This window comes from Pyrus communis, chromosome 17 (assembly GCF_041283825.1).
Source record: "Pyrus communis isolate YQ-2024b chromosome 17, ASM4128382v1, whole genome shotgun sequence".
NCBI classification, from domain to species: Eukaryota; Viridiplantae; Streptophyta; class Magnoliopsida; order Rosales; family Rosaceae; genus Pyrus; species Pyrus communis.
In genome coordinates this window covers 9,536,703-9,552,442 of record NC_142581.1, presented here as the reverse complement: position 1 = coordinate 9,552,442, position 15,740 = coordinate 9,536,703, and the positions used below count along the sequence as shown (strand labels likewise).

At 39.3% G+C, this 15,740-nt stretch overlaps 1 long non-coding RNA gene across 2 annotated transcripts; it reads left to right on the top strand.

Annotated features, from left to right (window-relative positions):
• Window positions 1–476: 476 nt before the first annotated feature.
• Window positions 477–9,315, top strand: LOC148689417 (uncharacterized). Of its 2 annotated transcripts, XR_015958208.1 has the most exons (3): window positions 477–1,491; window positions 2,614–2,741; window positions 8,691–9,315. It is a non-coding gene; the product is annotated as an uncharacterized LOC148689417 (long non-coding RNA). The 2 variants fall into 2 exon arrangements; XR_015958207.1 differs by having other exon boundaries at window positions 483–2,741.
• Window positions 9,316–15,740: the final 6,425 nt, after the last annotated feature.

Below are 15,740 nucleotides of genomic sequence, written 5' to 3'. Positions count from 1 at the left end.
AAATTGATGAAATAATTGAAACATAAAAAAACATGGTGAAATTTGAATAAATATGTTGTGCAAAGAAAACATTGAACGAACAATAATTGAGTGCGATGGGGCAATTATATATTCCCAATCCCCTTTGAATTTGGTGCATGTGATTCAGCAGGACTTGGATGCAGGTGAAGGCTCGTATTTTTGGAAGCCTTGGTATATATATCGACAAACTTCCAAAATCCATAAGAAAGTTGTACGTGTTGCATGTATCTTGCATGTGGTACTTGACGTTGATATTTTTTTTTGAAAGCCTTGACGTTGATATTTTGTTCCTACTAATATCTTACAAACGAATGCACTACAGCCTACCCAATCATGTGAACCTGCAAACACGCTATTATCAACAAATATATAGACATAATAGCCACAGACAAGAGAGAGGAACCTCTACACACACACACACACACACGCGCGCGCGCGCGTGCGCGCGCACACACATATTGCTTGTCCGACGAAATATTGCTCGACGAACGATGGCAAATAGTCTTATCCGACGGAATACAAATGTTTGCAGGGCAAATACAGTCCACGTTTTGGTTTATGCAGAGGCTTTTGATCGGCGAACAAAGTTAGACGAGTACAGCTTCCATCGTCTGGTAAAGTTTTCGCCCCAAGAGAGAACTTGGCATGTAAACTGGCAACCTTTACGCGACAAACCTCCCAACTTTCGTCATGCAAAGGTATATGTTATAATTAGGGTTTAGGGTTTATATTTATAAGGAAACATATAATATTTCGTTTGGCAAAGGTAAAAGACATGATTGGCATATTTAATTCCTTCAATGACTTTTGCTGTCTACAAAATTAATTTCAGCAGTCCAGCCGTTAAACTTGTTTGTTTAACTAAATCATTTTGCTGACAAAGCAAAATTTTGTCAGCACAAGAGTTCTTTCCCAATGAAAATTTTAATTTATCGGCTTATAGTCGTTGAACCTGTGTCGACTATAAATCTGTCGGCACAAAATATTTGTATCGACGAATAAACTGACAGTCACAAAAGCATGCAAGTTTGTTGTCTCTGACAATTAAAAGAAGGGCACAGACTAAATCATTCTCGTGCCTTCTCGTTTTTGGTCTTTTGATTCACCCACTTCTCCTTCTTTTTTTTCGATAAATTCCCCCTTAGTTTTATAACCGCTGTATTTTGTTGGTAAAATAAAAAGAGAAAACATTGTATTTTCATTCAACCCTAATATTTTGGATAGCCCACCCCATCCCTTTCTCTTTGACTTCGTAACGCTCTACTCTCCATCGATCTTACTCCATTTGCTCGCCGTCGCTCCATATGCTCGTCATCGTCGTCGATTCGTCTAATTGCATCACCGTCGATTCATCTGCTCGCATCACCGTCACTCCGTCTGCTCTCCGTCACCGTCGAAGTGCCCGACTATTCTAGTTCCGAAATCTCCAATGCAAAGTGCTTCTCTGCGTTTAGTTCTCTAAAACCTTGGGTATGTTCTCAATCTCTATCTACCCTATCTTTCCCCTTAGTTTTTTGTTTAGTCTCTACTTTATGGTGCTTTTCTTAGTTTTGTTCGACCACTGTAATTTTGAGGGATTTTAGTTAATGAATTTGGTTGAGAATCTCATTTAGGTTTGTAGTTTCTTCTGGGTTCCTTACATTTGAGGATGATTAATCCACTTTCTAAATTTTATGTACTTTTAACTTTGATTTTGGAAAACTGCAATCAAAATGTAGTTATGGTTACGTAGTTATAATCAATTATGAGTGTTTGCATCACATCAATCAATACCTCTGTGTAACCAATTGAATTTAAGGTCAGCTTTTACTAAAAGCTTGTATTATACTATGTACGAGTAACAGTTCTAAGAAGATCAACTTAAATGCTTCCCCCTGATTATAACAGTAGAGCAATTTTTTTAGGCATTATTGCAAGAAGAGTTCATCTTCTCCTGATCTACTTTCGTTTTAAAATGTTACTTTATGGTGCCTATATAACTTATTTTTGGATTGTTGGAATAACATTTGAACTTGGTAAATGTTGGAATTCTGCATATGTAGCTGTTTTTGCTTCATTAATCAATAGTTGGTAATTATTACACTTGTGGTTAACTTCTGAAATTTCCACTTTCTATTAATATGTATGAGTTAGCAGGAAAAGTTTTATCCATACTCGGTGTTTTTTAATGGAAACATAATATTCCTAGGATCATATATCAGTTATTAGGCCATAACTTGTTGATACTAGCTAGGGTGCTTTGACTGATATGATTTTGAAGTTTTGTGCTATTCGATATTATGATAAATAGTTAAGGTGTACTTTCAGAATTCTAGTTAAAGGTTTTGTACTGGATTGAAGACATCATGTTGGTTTTCAAGTTGTCTTGTTTGGCTACTCAGCAATTGACAGGTGAATTTTTCACTCGAGGCCACTTGTAGGACTTTAATTAGTGAAATTTACATGTTGTACTACTGATGTACTGATTCTAGTGGTAAACATGATTTAAATTATTGGTTGTGAATCTTGTGATTCAAGTGAAGTACTCTTGGTTGATGAATTCTTCCTTCTTATTGGTATGGCTCCAACAAATTTCTTTGCATCAATTTCTAGATATACAAGAGATGAGAACTTTTGCATGCCGTTTTTCTGGCCAAGATCTGAGACCCTTTTGGCTTGTGTTCGTATGCTATAGTTTCAGGTGCTGTTGGATCATTCAAAGTGTTGTTTGCAAAATCTATGTAAGTTAGTTTTGCAAGATAGTTTTCTTTGTGTAATCCAAGAGGTGCAATCATGCAATTCCCTTATTGTGGAGCCTAAAATAATCCCAAAAATTCTAGAGGCGACATGTGGACTTTTATTCAAGAAAGATAAGATTGTCCTCAATAAATGGGCAAGCTTCTCAGATACTCTCACACACACCTCACACCCCTGAAGATCTCAGCAGCTAAATACGACTGCCCACAGCTCACCTACCCATGGCAAGGAATAAAGGATAAGGATTAATTACCCAAATCCTATCTTTAATACATTCCCAATTGAAGATTGACTCAATCAATTAAGTAATCCCAATTTAAATAAATTAGGGATAATTACTCCATTATCTTAAGATATTATTTCCTATTTAATATCTTGAGAATATTTTGAGAATATTTCTCCATAAACATCTTGGCCAATAGGAGGCCACCATGTGTAGGGTAAAACCCTAACAATATGGTCAGCCCAACCCCATATTCTACCAATTTTTCAGAGCTTTTGCTACCCCTAAAAAAGCCCTAAACACTTTACTCTCTTAGATCCATTGGCCTAACGCCCCCCCCCCCCCCCCCCACACACACACACACCTCATGGGCGCGTGAAGCTTAGGTATTTGATCAAAGGTGTTGATTTTTTTTGCAAGTGCATTTTTGTCAAGACTGAAGACATCAGAAAGACTTGGCAAAGTTTTTAAAAAAATATAGCATCAAGCAGCACATGTCCATGCCCCAGTATCCACATGGCAACGGGCAGGCCAAGACATCTAACAAGACCATCCTCAACTGGCTTAAAAAGACCTTCTCAGACAAAAAGGGCAAGTGGCCAGACGAGCTCTAGTGTTCTATGGGCATATCGCACCACCAAAAGATGAGCAACCGATGAAACTTCAATCTCCCTAGCGTATGGTTCTGAGGCGATCATTCCTCCCAACGTTGTGGTGCCAAGTTTTAGCATTGTACTACCAAATTTTGAGCAGAACAAAAATGAGATGGCCACAAACTTAGACCTGGTAGAGGAAGAGCACGACAAGGTTATCACTATCTTTGCGGCCTATTAGTAGCAGCTCCTCTCCAGCTACAACAAGAGGGCAAAAATCCAACAATTCCAGCTATGAGACTTAATCCTGAGAAAAGCCTTCATCACTGCCTGATAGGAAGGATAAAAAAAAATGGCTTCCATCTGGGAAGGTTTGTACAAGATCAGTTGAATAGGCGGAAGGGGCAGCTACACCCTTACCACCATGAACGACAAAGAAATCAACAAGTAGTAGAATGTCTACAACCTGAGAAAGTACTACGTGTGACCTCTCACCATTCCTTGGACCCCGTTCAAGACGTAAAAAGTTCGAAGACTTAAGCAGCTCGACGAACAAAACCTTACATGCCAAGGATTATCAGTTGTTATGCTATTACTGCTTATGAGCAAAATTAATAAAAGCCTCTATTCTCAATGCAGATTGAATGAATTATCCACAAGCCTAGGCCGAATGCATAAACAAACAGAACAACCCTGTGACAAACAGAAGACGCCCTCTGCCCTACAAGCATGGCGTGAGCTCTCCAGCGCGAGAGTGTAAACTAATTCGGAATATCCAGACATGGATGGGTGGTGCGGCTGCTCAGTTCCCCCTGAATGCAACGACTACCTGAGTCGGACGACTCCCAGAATTAGCCAAGATAGTCTTTACCTTGGAATAGACTTAGCCGACTGAAGGATTCAATTTTGCGAGATCCCGGGTCTCTAACCGGAATAGATGCTAAGTGCATGACACTTGTCCATGAAAAAGTTCGTGTGATAAGATGGTCCATCTTCGACGTGAAAGTCTTCATGAATGTAGCTTAGTTTTAAAGTGTTGCAATACTAGTTAAGCGACCTGCGGAATCAAGTTACAACTCAGAACGACTCCTAAGTTATCACACGGGTCATCAGCTTCTGTAAGTAAGACGTCTGGCCAATGACCCAACAGCTGGCAGCCCAAGGCAATCCGTAAGCTAAGACTTACACTTGCTACGTGAACTCATTTGCTTACTTAAAAGTAGCGCTTCCAGTCGACAGTCTACGATTTAAGTTTTGTTAGGATAAAGTCTAGTGTCACGACTATAGTAGCTACGCGAACCTCCTTTGCTTCTTATGAGAAGCATGAGTCCGACCGATGGCTCTATAAGTTAAAAATCTCGCAACGTGCCCCGGGAGGCCAAGGCTCAAAAAGCCACTAAAGTCGAGTGTCATGACTATAGTAGCTACATGGATCTCCTCCGCTTCCTACGAGAAGCATGAGTCCAATCGACAGCTCTATAAGTTAAAAATCTCGCAACATGCCCCGGGAGGGCCAAACCTCAATAAGCCACTAAAGTCAAGTATCACGACTATAACAACTACGCAGACCTCCTCTGCTTTCTACGAGAAACATGAGTCTGGCTGACGACTCTATAAGTTAAAAATCCCACATTTTTCCTCTAGCAGCCAAAGCTTCCATCAGCTTATCCTTAGTCGCCCATACTCCACCAAAAGTAACCTCAAACAAGAAATCAAGCAGATTAACTAGAGAAATAGAGAAAGTCTTGAAGTCCTTCTCGGAAAACTCATAATCCGACTGATTGCCTTAAAGATGGTCTACATAACCAAGCTTGTAGAAATCAACTTGACAAGAAGCAAACGCCACTTCGTGACCAGCTTTCTCATTCTTCAGTTCATTTCTCAGGTTCTCACTGGCAAACAGCGTATCTTGCAGATCTATTTCCTTGAACTCAAGCTTACTGGCAACCTCCTTGAGACAAGATACTTTAGCATGCATGAAGATAAGCTTCTCGTCCTTGGCAAAACAAGAAGATCATAGCTTCGAATTGACACGCTCAAGGTCCTCAACCACTGGAGAAACACAACTGACTTCCTTCTCTGCAGCACCCAACATCGCTTGGGTCACACTAAGCCTAGTCTTCAAGTTGACGACTTCTTGATAAGCAATCTTCAGCTACACAGAAGTGGGGGTAAGTACTTCAGACCCCTTCAAAATGGTGAGTTCACATTCGAGTTTCTCGATCTTTTCAGTGGCTGAGTAAAGCTGAGCCACCAACGCCACTTCGACCTTCTTAACACATTTGACAACATCCTAATCAACGCACATAGAGTTTGTTGCCAGGATTAAAGTCTTATGCATTGTGGCAATCAGGGATGACCTCCTCAAGTAGGCATGACGCTTCACAAAGGAGTATGAGCGGATAACAACTTTCCCAACTCTGTTAACAAACTTGGTGCATTTATTGACGTCTTCAAGCAGGTTAGCCTTTAGCAGCTTACAAACCTCGGGAAACTCTCTGCTTCAGACTCAGTGAATCTCTCACAACTGCCCATGTGACCAGATTTCCCCTTTTCAGCAGACGAGCTAGTCACAGCATAATGAGGAATAGGCCCATGCGCCACCTTACCAGCAGAATCCACATTTTCGCTTTTCATAGCGGCGAGCCTATTAAATTCCGAACCAGACTTAGCTCCTGACGAACACTTCGATACAAACCCGAACACCAGGAGTGCCACCGAACCCTTCCATTGGGCAAGTCTCTCATCAATGGATGTTGTCACCTTCGGAGCAGTAGGTTTTACAAGCTCAAGTTCAATGGTCTTCTTCACCCTTTTAGGGAAAGTTAGATCTATGACTAGTTTCTCGGCAACAGACAAGCTCCCACGAGCAGCAGAAAAAGTCTTTGCCTTCTTCTCGGCCGAAGGCTCACAAGCAAGTTAGAAAGATCTCTTATTTCTACCCTCATTGGCAGCATGTTTTACAACAGCGATCGTACGAGCCAACGCCTCATCTTTTATTCGCTTTATCTCTTCCTTCAGAGGCAGGTCACCTTTCTCCCGACGAAGAGGGCTAAGAAGCCAACGTCACTCACGGTATTCAGCATAAATGCCTAAGGCGAAGTGAACTTTCTTCATATCTGCCGATATCCTTGGAGTTGAACCAAACTCTGAATCTATGTAAAGTAAGAATCAATAAATTGAGGTCATGGAGCAGCTCAACAAAAATTCGAGCAGGACAATAATGAAATAGTTCACCTACCACTCATAAAGGTAGTCGAGACACGCAGCTCAGGAGAAGAGTCAAACTCCCACTCTTCGCTCACCTCCAAGGTGTCTCTCGCCCACTCATGGTCACCTTAAGTAGCCTATGGCGAGACCTCAGCTGCCCCACACTTTCCTTGTGGCCAATCTCGAAAAAGTATCCAAACTCATTTATGGTCAAGCTAAGATCAAAGAACTTGCTTAAGTTCAAGAATCCCACCATTGTACGAACTACAATTGGGGAACACTGAGCAGGCGCGCATTTCATGGAGCAGATCACCTTCTGGAAAAGACGTGGCATGTGAAAAGTAAATCCCAACACAAAGTAATATGGATAGAATTTGATGGCCCTTTTCCTACTCTTGCAATCAGAGGAAGATATCTCAAAATCTTTACAAAAAGTACGAGGAAAAATATTTAGAAGGCAGCTCCTGAAAATAAAAAAATTAAAAAAAATAAAAAACATAAAAGGACCGTGAGCTCAATACCTATGCGCCAGGCCCCAAGACCCTCACCACTTCTCTCGGCCCAGGCCCCAGCAACAAGCCAGGCCTATGGCCCAGGAACCGGTTTCTTTCTCTCTCTCTTGCAAGCAGCTGGGCCCAGTTCGAGGGGAGGCCTACACCTTCTCTCCCCTTATCCTTTGCACCCAGTGCGCATCTTAGATGACCTAAGGCCTTTCGGCCCCGCGCACTAACCAGAGAGATTCGGTCCGTGTCAGTCTCTCTCCCTCGCCATCCACCTGTACAGGCCCTTGCCCAGCAGCCCTGAAGCTCTGGCCCAAGCTGACCTTACTACGCCCCAACGACACTAACACCTTGGCCAAGCCAAGCCAACCCGTGCCGTATCACCAAGCAGTCCAAGACTCCCAAAAAATTCAAGAAGAAGAAATTTCAAAATTTTCTTACCTTAGTGATGTATGAAGAAGAAGAACAACAACGAGGGACGACTCTTTGCAAAGACAAGAGGATGAGAACACTAAGGGAGGGGGAAGAAAAATTTCCACTAGCTTCTCTTCCTTATTAGAATAATGATTGCTCTCCAAATTTATTTAATCCCCTGCTTAAGGCATAATTGAATAGGTATTAGAAGCAATTGGTTTCCTTTTATTAGAAGAAGTCTATCTCAAAATCAAGAAAGAAGATCAAGTTCAAATTGGGAAACAATTCTACAAGCCTAAGCAGCTTGGGATTCCTACACCTACTATCATTTTCCTATGTGCAGCCCAATAGGTGTGGGGGCATTTATGGAGCCTAAAATAATCCCAAAAATTCTGGAGGCGACAAGTGGACTTTTATTCAAGAAAGACAAGATTGCCCTCAATAAATGGGCAAGCTTTTCATATACTCTTATGCGCAGCTCACACCCCTGAAGGTCTCAGCATTTGAATACGACTACCCACAGCTCACCTGCCCATGGCAAGGAATTAAAGATAAGGATTAATTACCCAAATCCTATATGTAATACATTCCCAATTGAAGATTGACTCCAATCAAGTAAGTAATCCCAATTTAAATAAATTAGGAATAATTACTCCATTATCTCAAGATATTATTTCCTATTTAATATCTTGAGACTATTTTGAGAATATTTCTCCATAAACACCTTGGCCAATAGGAGGCCGCCATGTGTAGGGTAAAACCCTAACACTATGGCCGGCCCTATCCCTATAAATACCCCATATTCTACCGAATTTTCAGAAGAAAAAAAAAGCCCTAAACACTTTACTCTCTCAGAGAAACTAACTTAGGCATCGGAGATCCATTGGCCTAATGATGAGTCAATTTCATATTATATATTTAAGCATATTCTTAGTATATTTTGGTTATTATTTTGGAAGAATTTTTATACTTTGAATTGTATTTTCAAAATAGGACTTTTGACTTCATCTGGAGCAAAACATGGTCAAATGGGCGAATTTTGGTGCAATTCCAGTTGAACGACGTTCGTGAGTCACTCGGCTTGATTTTATCAAAAATATCAAATTTTTCTACCAGGCGGTTATTTCCTGGTAATAAAATAAAGGAGCAGTGTGCAGTCCTGGAATATTGACGTTTTGGGCTTGAATTGCATTTTTGGAGTTCAAGATGATCTCGGATGGGTTCATGGCCTTCTGGAGATGTGTTCAGAACGTCCTAATCTTTAAAACAGCCTATTATCGGCCGGCTTTGGAGGAGATTTGAGGCTAAAACATGGCTGGACAGTTTTTGTGCAGTTTATCCTATTTAATTAGGACTTTATGTTTTAATATATTTTATTATTATTTAGTTTCCTTGTTGGAATAAGAGACCTATGTTTTAGGGTTTGTGGGATCGCTTAGCAAATATAGTGCTTTGCCGTTCTTAGTTTTTCGTACGCTTTCTTTGATGCAATTTTGGAGACAGAGAGAATTGCTAGGGTTCTTGGAGATTTTCTACTTTAAGGTGTTTTCAATCCTTTTCTTAACAATATTTTCTATGATTTTAATTATGAATATGCGTAACTAATTCCTTTTGCTAGGGCGAAACCTTTAGCCTTAGCATGAATATGTGATTTTTATTTAATTGCTTATGATTGATTGCATGCACACTTTGGATTACTAATCACCGTGATTAAAACTATCTTATTGTCTTAATGCATGATCACCATTAGGATCTTTAGAAGAGTAATTTGATGCAATTTTAGTCAGAATGTTCCCTGAAATTGGCGCTAGTTTCTTGTGATTAATAATTGTAATTTCACTTAAGATGAACACCACATCCTAAGGGTTGCATGGTTTTTCAAAGGGTTTTCATAAAGCATAATGAGTCTCTCATGTTCAAATTTGATCCAAACGTCTGGACGGGTTGAAGGTTAGGTATACGTTCTATGTTGGAGATTCCAAGTAGAATATAAATTAGGAAAACCTAACCTTCAAAGTGGCATGTGTAGATCATAAGTAATTGGTAAAAGTTCATAGGATTGCTAGGTGATGGTGGAACCCTAATGCTTTCTTAATTTGATTTTTCTAAAACAGTTTTCTTTCCCTTTCATCTGTAATATTGCAGATTAGTTTATTTGTATTAATTAAATTCGTTTTAATTTAGGTAGGTCATAAAAATCAATCATCTCAACATTTTGCTTTACAATAATTAATTGGAATTTGGTTTGCTTCGATTTATTTAATAATCCCTATGGACAACGACCTTACGAGATCCGTTTATACTACAATAACCTTATCATTCTTGCAAGTATTATAGGAGTTTTTAGCCCGTTTGCGTGTGTGGTAAATTTCCTATCACCTAACCCCCACCCCACCTCGTGGGTGCATGAGGCTTAGGTATTTGATCAAAGATGTTGATTTTTTTGCAGGTGCATTTTTGTCAAAACTAAATACGGTGGAAATTTGCATTGACACTTATGTTTCTAATTCCTTTGTTTTTCTTGGCAGATCTAACCTGCTATGTTTGGCCATGTCTAGCAATTATGAGTAGCTCATTCACATACTCCATGCTCCTTTTATTTCTATGTACAAATGGATTTTGGGTATCAGTTATTGCAAAATTAAGTTTAGATTGCTTGGTTTACAAATTGCTGCAATTGCATGCTATGGTGCTAGTTTTATATAGTTTTTATATATTAATACTTTCTATTTCTACTTGTGCAGATGGCTCGATTGAATGAAGGGTTATCCTTTTTCAATGCAATTCTTATTTTTCCTATGTTTCAGATTGCTTGGATATTCTTTTCCATTTGTACAGGATTTGCATAGTTTTAAGAATTCCAGGATTTGTATATATTCACATTCAGCCTCTAAATGTAGATTTGGAATTTATCAATCAATAAAGTATTATTTCTTAACAATTTTGTGTATTGTATTTTGATATACATATATAGTAGCTGAGCATTAATGCATTTATTTATTTATTTATTTTATAAATTAAATGTCTTTCCCGACGAAACAAATTTTGTCCGGAGAGAGAAAACTGTGTCGACGAAATATTTATGGCGATGAACACATTTTGTTAGCTAAATAATACTATTTGTCGGCTTAAATGCCCTGTACCGACGAAAATATTTGTTGGGAACAATGAAAATGCCAACAAAACAGAGTTTGTCGAAAAAGTTGAACCTTAGCTGATAAAGTATCAAAATATGTTAGGAAAACTCTTACGCGACATGCTTTGCGCGACAAAATGGCTGACAAATTTTTTCATCAGGAAAGGTTCTTTGCTGACAAATAAATTTTCTCAACAAATCAAAATTTCTAGTAGTTATACTCCAATATCACACTCACCAAAAATCACCAATATTAGGTAATGGGACGAAATTCTTCAACGCTTAGAAATGAAAGATAACAATTAATGATTATTTTATCTCATATTTGATTTTATAAAACTATTCTTCAACTCTAGAAGAATACGGTGAACGAATATGATCATCAATTTAAAATATTTACACTAGTGTCTCGATTTAATAATGTAATGTCATATATTTCTTTATTACAAATGAAGACCATGATGTCACCGACACGGTGACAGTGTTCCATGTAAGCCCTCTTGAGGAGAATAACTAATAGTGAATTAATCAAGGTCTTCTTTAAACTCAAGTTATTATATATACTTCCAAGGTTCAAGAAAATAACATGACTAAATTACCATAGTATATCGATCTGATACACACTTCACTTAAACAAAACAAAACAAAAACAAATAACAAATTTATCCTCAAGTTGTTTTCACTTCCAAGCTTTGACATGCTTTATTATTAGCTAGTTGGGGCCACATATTACTAAATGATGACATGATTAACAACTACTAACTATGATTTAGGAATATGATATGATGATCATCTATGCAGGACACTGGAATCCAGAGGGAGCAGTCTTCCCACAATCAATAAGCACCTGAAGAGCAATGGGGATGATGAGGTTAACATTGAGAAGTTTAACCTTAATGGTGGTGCAAAGGCAAATAGCAGCGTCCAAGTCTATGAGTCCCTGAAGCACAGGACAACATGCATCTTTGGCACTACTTCCAATTCCAATGTGGATAAGACTGCCCAACACATCTACACAAGCTCCCAATTTTAGGGTGTCGATGGGACAAGTGTCCTTTGGTGGAGATGGTGGTGGTGGTGGGGGTGGTACTACCCTTGATGGAGATGGTGGTGGTGGTGGAGGAGGCATCATTGGGACAACTGGGGTTAGAGATAGTGGTGGTGGTGGGGGTGGTACTACCTTTGGTGGACATGGTGGTGGTGATAGGGGTGGTACTACCTTTGGTGGACATGGTGGTGGTGGTGGTGGAGGAGGCTTCACTAGGACAACTGGGGTTGGAGGTGGTGGTGGTGGGGGTGATACTACATTTGGTGGTGGAGCTAGAGGGCATGGTGTTTCAATGGGTGGAGGAGGCTTCATTGGGACAACTGGGGTTGGAGGTGGTGGTGGTGGGGATGATACTACATTTGGTGGTGGAGCTAGAGGGCATGGTGTTTCAATGGGTGGAGGAGGCTTCACTGGGACAACTGGTGTTGGTGTTGGTGGTGGCTTTATAATGGGTGGTTTAACATGAGGTGGTTTTGTGGGCACATGAGGATGAGGCTTTGCATGAGGTGGCTTTGAGGGCGGTTTGGGAACATGGGGATGAGGCTTTGCATAAGGTGGTTTCACATGTGGAGGTGGTTTGACATGCAGTGGTGGCTTTTTTGGTGGTTTAGGGTGGGAGGGTGACGTTACGTGAGGATGGTGTTTGGGTGGCAATTGGGGAACTGGAGGGTATGTTGATCGTGGACAATAAGAGTTAGCACGAGAAGTGAGCAAACTACCCAAGTTGAGAATGAGGACTATGAGCAAAGCCAGAGCATAATTGATCTCCATGTCAATACTACAACTTCACAACTTCACAACTCTCAAGAGAGTTTGGAACTGGATATTGAATCCCAATACCAAGCAAATGGCTTTATAGAGGCTTTGTGGGTAGTGAGACATACCTAAGTGTTAATGTGTGTGCTTGACAATGAGAGAGAGAGAGAAAGAAAGATTGTTGCCCCTTTCTTTTGGGCAAAGATCCTCTTTAGATATTGTTTGTGTGGAGGCTTGGGATTAATTGATCTTGTCCGTTCACCAAAAATCAAATGGCTGCAATTCCATAACCTCTTGTTCACTGCCTTTTATCTCTTCTTCTTTCACTGCCTTCTCTTCTCCTAGATAGAACGAGTTCGAGACAAAAGAGGCATGTTGTCGTAAACAAGATTGGCGCATGGAACGAGTTCGTGACAGAAGAGAGGTTACAATTTTCCTTTGTCAACAACATCACGCTTCGATGCATGATGAGCATGTAGATCAGAGACTGTGTTTGGTTAGGCAGAATCGTAGAGAGGGCGAAGGCAAAGGATGAGACATGGCATCCATGGATTTGGAGGTCATTTGGTCACGTTGACGCGCTCCGATAACGTGATATGTTTTTACACCGTTAGATATATGGTGAATGGCCACAATCAATTAATCCAGAAGCTTCGGACAAACAGAATCCGAAGAGAACTTGTTCCCTTTCTTTGTGGTACCAACTGCATATATAAAATTATTAATTTATGTGTATAATTAATTCGTCAAATTGTCATGATTCATTGACTTGAGGGTCTTTCCAATACCAAGTTGATGAGGATCACATATAAGATGGAGGAATGAAGTGGCTTCCTTTACATTGAGGGCATGTTTACGTAAGGGTAATCGGCATCAAGAAACGGAATTGAATTTCGATTACGGAATACTCCATGTTTACCAAATCTGAGGGAATCAAAATTTAACGAGTCCCACACAAATTTTGGAATCCAATTCCTAAATTTGGAGGAAGTGGACTCCTAACAAATGGATGGTTTTGGATTCCGAAGGATTGAGGGGGTGAGGAATCCATTTTTCTTACCCATTGTGCCTCGCATAAAAGTTGAAATTCCAAAGAAACCCAAGCTCTCATCCCCAGTGTTATCCCTCTCATTCTCCCTCACCACCATCGCACATCTCTTACCTTTCCCAGGACACAGACCCAGCCACCATCATCTTCCACAACAATTAAACCACAAAAGTAGATCAAATCACAAACCAAGAAGGACCTTGCTGCAATTTTAGTAGGTATTTTATGAACAAAATGTCAAAAACCAAGCCCCAACACCAAACCAACATGAAATCACAGCCCTGTATTCCTCATCACCACCACTACCACTGCCCATCGACCACAAACCCTCCTTTAATTTCAAACTATTGAAAGATGAGAGAGGCGGAGAAGGAGAGGAACAATTAGGTTGGGGTTTGATAATTGGTTAGTTTGCTTTTTAAAGGAGAGGAACAATTAGGTTGGGGTTTGATAATTGGTTAGTTTGCTTTTTAATTTTATTTTATATCATTTGACTTTCTATTAATCAGCATATAAAAATAATTTAGTAATAACAAGGGTATTTTAGTAATCACATTAGTTTCTATTCTGATTCATGTGAACTAGTAAATAGTTTATATAGGTCAATGTCATTCTTACTCCAATTCCAGAAAGCTTTAGTAAACTGCTTTAATAAGAATCTGATTCTGACTCCACCCATTGTAATTCCTCCTGAATTCAATTTCTCCTCAATTCAATTCCCCTTATTTTGATTACGGATTAGTAAACGAGCTATGAGATTTCAAGATCCAAATAGGGTACTATAGATTTGGAATCAGTGGTCATCATCTTAAGCCATGTTTGGAAGAGAAATTTGTAAGTACCAATAAATCTAAGTTAAATTAGTTAGAAATGCATCGCAAAAGATTTGATGAATAAATTTGAAATGATAGATACATGAATTGATAGGGATTTGCAAAATGATTACTTGAAGTTGAATGAGTCAATACTAAATCCATTTGTTCATATTTTTGTGCTTAAATTCATCTAAAAATTTTCAATCTAATATTTTTGTAAACTTGCAAATTTCTATTCCAATCATATATGAGGTTAAGGGCAAAGGTAAGAAATCAAGAAAACTCGGAAGGATTTTGATATAGGCGAAGTTTGAACATGAAGTTTGCTATTCGACCCGTGATTTGGGTTCATGATGCCAAAACCACCACACGTGACGCTTTCACAAACAAAATTTTCTTGTATAAAAAAACTATGTGGACAAAAATAGGCCTAGACCATTTTAACTTAAAAAGCATTGTTCTAAAAATTCCCACCTAGGTCTCGCCTAGGCGCTAGGCGGTTTGCCACCTCCCGGATTAATGCCTAGGCGTTTGAAAATTAAGAAATGGCAGTTAGACCTAATGAGGCACCCGCCTAAACCGCGTAGGCACCCGACTAGCCCGCCCATATCCGCCTAGGTTGCAACTCACTTAGGCAGAAAATAGATAACTTTCATTTTGCTTTTTATTTTCTTTTCAATAAATTGTAAGAGACTAGTTGAATACTTAAATGAACACACATTATATGTTTGTTCCCCATGTTTTCATTATGTTCCAATACTTCATAACATATGTGTCATTCTATTTTGTAGTTTATGATGAAATTATATATATTTTAAGTATAAACATACACTTATTTTCATGAAATATAATGGATTTAGTTAAATCCGTTTAGCCCGCTTAAGCCCCAGCCTAAGTCCTGCCTAGCTGCCTAGGCGCTAGGCTCCAACTTACCATCCGACTAGCGTCTAACGTCTTTTAGAACCTTGTTAAAAAGGATATAGTTTTTTTGGGGGTGGGGGTGTTCATTTCCTTCCTTGGATAGGACTAGTTAACTAGTGTTGCCTCTTTCTTAGTTTAAGTTTAGTCATTCCTATCCTATGAATAGTCGCATTCGTGCGCACTTGGGTGTCGGTCATACACCTCATTACATATATTTGAAATTAAATTCTATTTTTTGAAATTTGGATGTAGGAACTTTCTTTTAGAGTAAATTACATTTTACCATCTTATTTTTGGTCACATAACAAATTTATATCTC